This window comes from Papaver somniferum, chromosome 5, assembly GCF_003573695.1.
Source record: "Papaver somniferum cultivar HN1 chromosome 5, ASM357369v1, whole genome shotgun sequence".
Lineage (NCBI taxonomy): Eukaryota > Viridiplantae > Streptophyta > Magnoliopsida > Ranunculales > Papaveraceae > Papaver > Papaver somniferum.
Genome location: NC_039362.1, coordinates 153,515,860 through 153,526,318, shown reverse-complemented (window position 1 = coordinate 153,526,318; position 10,459 = coordinate 153,515,860). Strand labels below are relative to the sequence as shown.

The 10,459-nt window shown below is 32.8% G+C and overlaps 1 non-coding gene and 1 pseudogene across 1 annotated transcript; one reads left to right on the top strand and one right to left on the bottom strand.

Annotated features, from left to right (window-relative positions):
• The first annotated feature begins 3,662 nt into the window (after positions 1-3,662).
• On the top strand, positions 3,663-3,756 carry LOC113284963. Its single transcript, XR_003328486.1, has one exon. It is a non-coding gene; the product is annotated as a small nucleolar RNA snR60/Z15/Z230/Z193/J17 (small nucleolar RNA).
• Positions 3,757-9,365: 5,609 nt separating this feature from the next.
• On the bottom strand, positions 9,366-9,468 carry LOC113285007 (annotated as a pseudogene).
• Positions 9,469-10,459: the final 991 nt, after the last annotated feature.

Here is a 10,459-nt window from a genome sequence, read left to right as displayed (position 1 = left end):
CAAAAGTCGGAAGATATGATATGTAAACCACTAATGGTGCCATTGATGTTGGGATAATGACTATCATCATTACTATCTAATTCCACAAATTCATATAATATCTTTGTGTCTACTGGATTTTATCGCAGCTTCACATCATTTTCCTCTTTATCTTTGGATGTGTTTAATTTGTCTGTTAGTTATGCTTCAAATTTCTCTTTTTCACATGAAATTCAATTTGACGTGGCAAGACGTGTGTATATCACTCGCAAATAAAATGCTTCCATTATGGCCCTACATCACAGTTGTACCTGCAAACCATCAACTCTTTGTCAAAGAAAAATGTAACCACTATCTTATAAAAATCAATGATCACAAAAGTTTAACAAAAACCTAAATACTAAAATTCATATACTATTCGTCCTTATGAGTCATTATCTTGAAGCAGCCGTAAGGAAGAATCAAGAACCAAGTCGACCCTTGATATACCACATTTGCTTATGGCGAAAATTAAAGAGGAAAATCACTATATGGATGGAAGTATTTAAACTTCTAAACTACCATAATACACATGACTACATATACGAAGGAAGTGCCATTACCTTTTTATGAATTTTTCCAACTAGACGAAATTTTGTAGAAGCTTTGAGAGCATGGTACACTCCATCACTATCAGAAATATGAAATTAAGTGTACCTACAGGAGAAACATAACTAAAGTTTCAATGACCCTCAAAATAGTGTTGTAAAAGCAATCAAAAACAACAATGCATGAACCTAAATCCCAGTGCAGAAGAACTAAGACACAAATTAGGTATTTTACCTTTCTTCCCATCTCTTACTTTTACATTATGGAAAGTCCCAATTTTATGTAATCTTATCAACCACAATCGTCAACATCAAAGCATCAAACATAAGTTTGATGGAAGACGCTTGGGAACCCAACACACCCAATTATCAGAAGGAAAATGATAAAGAGGATACCCTGCATGGGATCCATCATAGTCGTATCTGCAAACAAGATGTATTCAACTGGTCAAAAACAAGCCGCAAAGTGATGCGAAGTGAGTTTCGAACTCTTAACCCCACAGTTCTTTTTTTATATCTTTTATAGTAGGCGTAGGTAGCCAACATCTTAACCACTAAGCCATGGCACTTTTTTGGGTTAGTTATTGAACTATAATATTTTTATTCCTTTTTTTGTCGTAATATGAACCTATAAATCAATTTTTTTTGATTGAATTTCATTGAATGCTGCATAAACATCGATGTTTATTTTATATGCTTTTAAAAAAGACGCCATTCCTATATAAACATCCTCATGTTTAATTTCTAAGGTAAAATAAAAATAACAACAAAATTTTGTTTTACATTCCAATGTACGATTCGATTTTTCAAAACAAAAAAGGAATTACTTCTCTCTTTGCGATTCCAAAATATCAGGCAAGCCTGGATGAAGAAGCATGAAAAGGTGTCTAGGGGACAACAAGCTCTTTGCTTAGCGTCATCTTACAATAAAAAAAGTATAAACATCAAGACATATTATCGAATTATTTAGAATGTGGGAACAAAAGATAATGGCATCCAACCAACCAATTCAACAAAACAATACCCAAAAGAAAACCAAGCTAAAATCGAAACTGAAACTCCTCTCTCTTTTCTTCTCCAGTCGAGTTTCTTTGGAGGGATGGATCCGAGATTTTTCCGTAAAAAGGCAAAGCTAATTTCTTTTTCTACTTATCAAACATTACAAAAAAAAATTAAAGCAAACATTTCAAAGAGAATGTATGCTAAATTTCTTAGCAATTATTTTCAATATTCAAATCCAAAGAGTGTGCAGAATTAAAAAATAAGAAGAAATAGAGAGCTTCACACTACCATTAAACTATTGAAGCACACAATTAAATGATATATTAAAGATACTAACAATCAAGAAATCAATCAGTATTTCCCCTAAATCACTTCTCATTCAATTTTAGAATTTTAAAGAACTTATATTTTATAGAATTTAAGAAAATATTAATCTTAATCAAAAAATTTAAATATTTTAATAATCAATCAAGCAACTAACCAAAGTAGTCGAAATCGTTCCTCGGTGCTACTCGGTTGGGGAGCTTGGAGCGAGGAGGAATAAGTTCGGACTTGGAAATCGCCAAAACTCGGTCTAATACTCGAAATCTATTTATCAATAATTTATATATTGCTCCTCATAAGTCATGATTTGTACCTAATTAAATTTAAGATTTTAAACTATCATGCAATTAAGTGTGTAATATAGTTATATTGAACGTATTTATCATGTATTTAGAGGTTTTCCTATTTTATAAATCCTATATAAGGGTTAATAAAATTTTATTTTTTGATTTTAGTGCATGCAAAGGTAACTCGGAAAAATCGTTAACTCGTTTTGATAAAAAAAATCGGTCCAAATCGGCCGCCTTAATCGCTAAAAATCGGAAAGGCCTTGGAATCGGAAATCACCTCGGTCATATAGCCTGTAGCGATTACTCAGCGAGTAATCGGCCTTAGAGAGCGATTTTTACTACACTGCTTGGGATTTCAAATATGAGAAAATAATCTTCTTCACAACGTTAATGTCAAATTTCTAACTCAACTATTAAAGTTCCTTTTATAATTATGAAATTATAATAAATAATTGGAGTAATAAAAAGAAGCAGGAAAAAGTACCTTCAATCATAATCCTTGATTAAGCATACTGTGAAGATGATGAAATTGTTATGATGGTATATGTTGCTATTTTGATTTTTTTATTTCTTTTAAAGCATATTTTGTTTTGTTTTCCACATTCTATTTCGTTATTCTTTCCGGTAACACAATCCCAAAAACAAAAAGGTAAAATAGTTGTGTGATAACGAGTTACGTATACTAAAACTACCATAAAAAAGAACATGCTCAAAATAGAAAAGTTAATTGTTGTGAGATAACAGAACGTACTTACTAAGAACCGATCACGACTCATAACACATGACAATACCCCACGTAAATCTATCACTTTAACAAGCTAACAACTAATTTGAGATATTTTATGGGTGGCGAGGTATGGTTCCTCCCCACCCAATAATAATAAAAAAAAGAGCCTAAGCAGATCAATCGTTAGTAAATGGAAAATCCAAAATTTTAGGGGAGGCGGTAGCCACTCTTGAGTAATACATAGATCCGTCCCTAACGGCACCCCACGTAAATCTAGCACTTTAACAAGCTAACAACAAATTTGAGATATTTTAGGGGTGGCGAGTTATGATTTTTTCCCCTAAAACTAAAAAAAATCAACCGTTGATAAAGGAAAATTCCAAAATTTTAGGGGAGGCGGCAACCACCTTTGAGGTTTACATAGATCCGTCCCTGTCTCACTGTGTATTGATAGATAGTCTCATTTCGAGATCTTCAAAATTTTGACGTTATCTTACTTCCATATATAGAGATTCATAACATTCCTATTAGATTTTTTTTGTTTTGTTTGGGGGTCATGGATGGACTGTTGTTCAGATAAAGCTATGATCTTTATTCTCATTGCAATTGAAAAAAAGATTAGAGATTTAATTTTTGCATGTTTGATTTGATGTTGAACTCACTTATCAGAATCATGAAGAATTTTTTCATATTTTTCCTGTCAATTTTTTATTTGTTTTCTTGGATGTTAGTATAGTCTATGATGTTAATGGAGGATTGAAGTGATGATTGTTGCATAGTTCATATGAGATTCATCTCTAATTAATTTAAACAAAAAATAGTATTTCGCTTCTATCTGGTTTTGCAGACTCCTAACTCTTAATCAACTGAACTAACGGGAATTCAGTGATATAATGATTTTTTTTTCTTTTGATTTGGTGCACAATTTGGGGATGCCAAATTAAAAATGACCCCTTAGCCACAATCCCTCCATATACAATCGTGAGTATGCCCCTAATTTGTGAAAGTATCCCCCAATTGTACCTTCTTAATCAAATATGAAGTCACGTGCACATCATATATCACGTCCGTTCATATTGTTCTATGACTCTGCATCCTCTATTCACCTCCATTCCTTAAATAACACGAGATCCCCTTTTATTCTTGTTTTAATCTGCTATGCTCGAAACTTTTTCATATGCTAACAAAATCTCCACCATATTCGTTACGTTCTAATTCTTTCTCAACCCTTTTGAACTCAGCCACAAGAACCATGGCTAGCAGTAGAGGCAACTTGGAGGAAAAATGGTTCCCAGATTGCAGCAACAGAAGAGAAGAATTGATTGTGTGGTGTCATGAATTAGGTTTAGGTTTAAAATGGGACATGATTATGGCACCCGGTCTTTAGATACCGACAACCTAAAATGGTAGCGTTGAGTGATAAACTTTGGATGCTCTAGTAATTCCCAGCAAAGATATATTTGGTTGTTCTTTAACATCTGCATGACCGCCAGTAGTGTTCGTCTGTGAAATGACATTTTTTCCCTTTTCGCTCCAAATGACTCCAAAGTACCTAATGAACTCAAAATCAAACATAAGATATATAATTTACAAAAAAATAATAATAAAGAAAACATAAACAATAGATTATGATCAAGGTGTTTTATTATATGTTACAACCTGAATTACTATGTGGATATACTAATTGCGAGTTTAGTATAACAATAATTTTTAATTTTAATTTGAGTTTCTAACATTATAATTGATGTCAACTAGCCATGCTCGTAATTAGTCATGTGCCAAGGTAACATGTCGTAACATCGATAACTACTGGAAAAACAAAAGAAAACTGACATGGGTGGACTTGTTGCTGATATGGATGTTACGCAAATGACAGGATAATAAAGCAGGGGTACGTTGGGTATTTATTTTATTTACACTTTTCAAAGATATAAATTTTTTCATTCATTTGGGTTATGAAATTAAATTAACTAACACCTTTGTATATGTATAATTTCAAAAATCCAAAATACTTTTGATACATCTTCAATTTAGTTATGTTAACAAGAATTTCACATGACAATTTATATACTCTTCGTGGAAATAATCACACGCTAAACGTCAACCACTACCAACAATCGTACAATACACATAATTACACCAAATACTTGCATTTTCCATCTCTAAATAATTAACAAGTATCAAGGATTCAAACCAACTGACATTCAATTCGACTACCGATTTCTTTAAAGGCTACACATATAATAACGATATACTACTTCTACAGATGACAAACATATTATGAAGTCTATTATAACCAAACATTAAAGATTATTTAAAAATTTGATGCCCTCCAAAAAATCTTATACAATCGTAAAATAAACATGATATCAATAATTTGTATTTTTATTTTTGGTCTAATGCGGTAATAACAAGTCTGGAAAGTAATATCAAATTCGATATAAAAATTGGTCATACCTTAAAGGTTCGGTTTGATCTTGAATCGGAAACACGGGTATACAATTGTTTAAGTTCATACAAGGAATTAACTTGGGATATTCTCAGATTTGAGATATTGAGATGGATTGGAAGATTAAAGCTATGGGGGGTCTGTTTGGGCCCATTACAGCCAAAATATAGCAAGTGAAGATGATGTTGATGCTGTCGTTAGAAGATGAAGTTCTTGATTGAGAAATTTATGTTTCTAAGGATCTGAAATGTTGTGGTGTTGGTTATTTTATAATGGTGATGATTTGATTTTTAAAATAAATGGTTTTCAGAATTTGGTTGGATTTGGACAGGATTAAGAGGTCAAGAACTACTAAGAGAAGATGGATGTTGAGGTCTGAGGTTGAATGATTTTGTTATAGGTCTAGAACAACAGAGAATGATTTTGGTTGTTGTCGTTGTTTGAGGTGATGGTTTGATCTGAATTTTGGTAATCAATGGAAGAAACAACAAGGGTTTTTAGCCGAGAAATGAAGGATGAAGGGAGTTTATAAGGAAGAGATATCATCGTTGCTGATTGAATGCATGACTTAGAGTTTGAAGTTTCAGGGAAGGACTAATGACCTGAATCAGCCGAAAGTAACCCAGACACCAATCAAAACTCGGCCTAAATCCGATCCAGGCGAGTTGACTCAATGATCCATATGGGTTGACCAGATGAAGGTACGTCAGTGACCGTCTGGAGATAACGACTGGCCGTTACTTTGACTCAGGTGACCGACGTCACATTTCTGGTGAGAAGCATTTTCCGGCCAATTTTTTGCGACCAATTTTGTAAAGAAATTTCAGATGAGTGTTTTTCTCACATTAGATTAATGTACCACTAGGAAATGGAGTTTGAGAAGACTTGACCTAGTTTTGTAAGTTGGAGAAAGAAGGAAGTGCTATAAAAGGAAACCCTTCTCTGCATAAAAAGGGGGTCTCATATTTTATTATCTCTTTTACATTTATTTTAGGGTTTAGGCATTTTTGTTCTCTTTATTCTTGTCGTGAGCTCTATTAACATGAGTAGCTAGTTTTCTTATATTGGTTAAAAATTATTTTGATTTCATAAAACATGTTTGTTTGATTAAATGAATGAGTTTTGTCTCATAATTATTGAAATTGAAAAAAACGAGGGTACCCAAATACACAATAATCTTTTTATTTCAACCGATAAGTATGATACCAAGTGTGATCGTCTATGGAAAAAGTTGATACAATACGACAACTTGATGTTCACTTGAAAATAGTTACGATACAAGACCGATTGACTATAGGATCAAAGTCAAGTGATTAAGATTTACGTACAAGTGTAATTTACTTTATTATAATAAGATAATTATAATGCGGAAGTAAAGTAAATGATACCGCAAGTTTTTGTTAACGAGGAAACCGAAAAGCCGGGACCTAGTCCATTTTTGAATACTCTTAGAATTAAGCCTTTGCACAAAGTACAATGCAAACTTCGTATAGTTGAGATCAAGTAAAATACACCTAGTTACTTAGTTCATTCAGTATCCTTGCGTCTACGACCTATCGATCACGCACATGAATCCCAAGATAGAAAATCAATCTTGAGTTGTTTTACTGATGCAAAGTATCGAGCACTCAACTTTTTTTGATCATCTTCCAAACAGTAAAGGAACAAAGCTGTTTGGTATCTACTTAAATAATCATTTAAGAAAAAATATTTTGAGTTTTGACAAAGGCTCTTCCGTTTAAACTAGTAAACTCCTTCGTCGGGTAAGATTAACCCAAATCCAAAAATCAGATCTTGATTCACAACTATTAGATTGAGGAAAACCACAAATGATAGTTGTCAATCTATCAAAGATAAGTCGAATCCCGACGACCAAGATGTGTGCACAAATCACGAGATACAAAAACAAATAAGAAATATTTTTTGTCTTCAAATCTTCAATAGCCTTCATATGTACCTGCACACCACAAACTTGAATCCTCTTGTGATCAATCATACACAAAACGAATTTTGTTAATAATGGATTATCACAAGATGTCTTTAGATCTAAAAACAGTTCTAAGATGATACTTTGATATAGTTTGAATGACCCTTATGGAAGAAAAGAATGCTCTCAAGAATAATCAAACTAGGTGCAATCAAAGTTTCAACAACCATTAGTCAATAAATCAATAACGAAAAAAAATAACAATGCAATTATCTAGTTTCCTACCAACGGTACTCGTAGAGATTCTTTATCCCATATAAGTCTTTAAACGAGTGGTCGTAAGAGATTTATCCTAATTAGGGTACTTTCCTTTCCGGATAGACGGCTCCACCAGAAACAACACAGGTGAAGTTTGCCTGACTCTTAGGATAATTTTCCAGATATGCAAACTCAACTATTTATGGACCAAGGTTGCTTGAACAACAAGGAAATTCTGAAACCGAAAATATTCTCAAGATATGCAATAAGTACTTAATTTCTGTTTTCCTATTTCCAACTAATATCCAGCCTGTAATTCCGAAATCTCTCATTAGAAAATATCTAATATTAGTTTAGAACTTAACTAATATAACTTTCCAATATTTATGTTTTGATTTGGTGGAAAATAAAAAGCATATAATCGAAAATTCTTAATTAAAATATTCTCAATGTTTCAGATTGAAATCACCTTGAGTATCAAGGAAACTTTAGACAATAAAAGATTATAATTATACTCATGTCCATATTATGTCGACATCTGGGACTTTCCTAATTAGAAAAACCTAATTTCAAACTCACACAAAACCGTAAAGTAATATGTGAATATGAAGGATCGGTTTGGCTCTTGGGACCGGTTCTACCATGACTCCTAACATAGGTTAAGATCGGTTCTACCAAGTATCCAAATATAGGTAGGGATCGGTTCTACCATGACTCCCACCAATAGATAAGATCGGTTCTATCAAGACTCCTAATATTGGTAAGGATCGGTTCTACCATAGCTCTCAACATAAGTCAAGATCGGTTCTACTGTATATCCCAAACTAGGTAAAGATCGCTTCTACCATAGGTATCAACATAATTCAAGATCGGTTATACCAGAGTTATTACCCAGGTTTCGAATTGGTCATCCAATAGATTCTTCAATGAAAACCGGACCAAAACGCCTATTGATTTCCTTTCGATTACGAAACAAGTTTTGTATATGTACTTCCTTTACATATATGTAATCAAACATAGTTTACTAGGATGAAATCGCACATATTCCAATACACAATCAAGTAACGGGTTACATAGATTATGTCGATGTACATTTACGAAGTTCAAAAGATAAACATTATACTTCATAATCAAATATTCACCCTTGACACTTTGATCATACAAGAATGATCAAGTCTAATACTAGAGTATTAAATATAGTCTCAAATGTTATGTTTTCAATCTTAAACGACTTGAAAGCAACGATAGTAATGGAAACAAGTCAAGTCAGTATCACAATACCTCAATTGGAAGGAATGATGTCTTCGTTGTCGTCTTCATGTCTTCACATCTTCAGGTTTTTAGAGTAACTTTCTAATCTCAAGTTTAGATTAATACTTGTATGTATCAACATTTCTAGACTTTCTAGTCTAACCTAAACGAAGATGGTCTCTAGTACATTTAATCAAGCGACTTCTTTTGGGGCACTGGCCGGTTGTTAGCTCCATGAGGCATCCTTTGGTTATTCCAATCATAAGCAGTAAATAGTCCATAATGTTTGCAGCTTTGACATAGAAGATATGTGCTCATAATGTCTATGTAATAATGGTACCTTATACTGCAAAAAGGGCACATAGTCCATAATGTTTGCCGGCTATTAGCATACACCGGTTGGGTCTGTTGTTGCTGTTTTTGTTGGGGAAGATTCATACGCTTGAATAGTGCTTCCATCTCGGTGCTCACGGGATTTTTGCTCGGATAGTTATTCATTATTGGATGATTTAGACATTTGAACAATAATCAAAGATTGTTGCAAAGCAAAACAAAATGGATTTGTATATAAATCATCATCAAAATATAAATGTTTTTCTCATTCACAGCATTGGCTTACGTTGTGTAGGAAGGTGTCCTAAGATTATAAATTTCACATTTCATCACTTGATGAGACAAAATAAATTGAGTTTTGAAATATACTAAAACATGACAACCAAACTTGACATACCGACGCATAGTGAGTTCAAACGAGCAATACTCTAACAATTGTTGTTCATGTTTCACTAGAAATATCATCATGTATGATTTGATTGTTTGTTTAGTCAAGTTGCAAATTTGTTGAACTCATATTCATATCTATAGTTATATTAGGGTTTATTATACGGAAAAGTGATAAATTCCTGATTGCAAGTAGCATAATTGTGGTTATTGCTTGTAGTGATATATCCTAATAATCGCAAGTGAATCATGACCTTTGTTAAATTGTTTGCGCAATGTATTTCAATTGCATTGATTAGCATAAATCTTAATGCTTCATGGGAATTGAACTTAATTAGTGCGCTTTCCACGTTAGGTTATTCTTTTGGTAAAATTCATATTTGCGACGTTTTATGTAAGTGTGATGAAATCAGGAAATTTACGGGATATTCTTGCAATCAATATTTTCTAGGGATTTTTATAAAAAAAAAGATTAAATATTGTTCCAAGCTAACTTGAATCATGATTTTGATTGCGAACAATAAATTGTCCTTAACCAAAATTCTTCAAGTATGAACAAATGTTCATTAAGCTTAGTCATTATATTTTGAGAACTAATTACCAAGAAAAACTTGATTCGAAATTCTTGAATATGCATAATAGTCTAATTAGTTACGTGACGTCGTCTCATAGATAGAAAGATGAATATCACTTGAGAAATAGGTGGTTCAGTCTTCACTTACCTTTTGTTGATGAAGTTCTCCAAAAGCTTCATTTGATTTTCGCCTTCAAACAGTAGAACACAATAATGACTGTCGTGATCCAATGTTTCTCAACCACATTTATATCTTAGTACGAGATTTAACTAATTGTATACTAGAAATCAAGATATAGTTTCGACAACAAGCTTGAGATAGCAACACTTGTGAGTTCGACCGAGCAATGCTCTAACAATCTCCCCTTTTG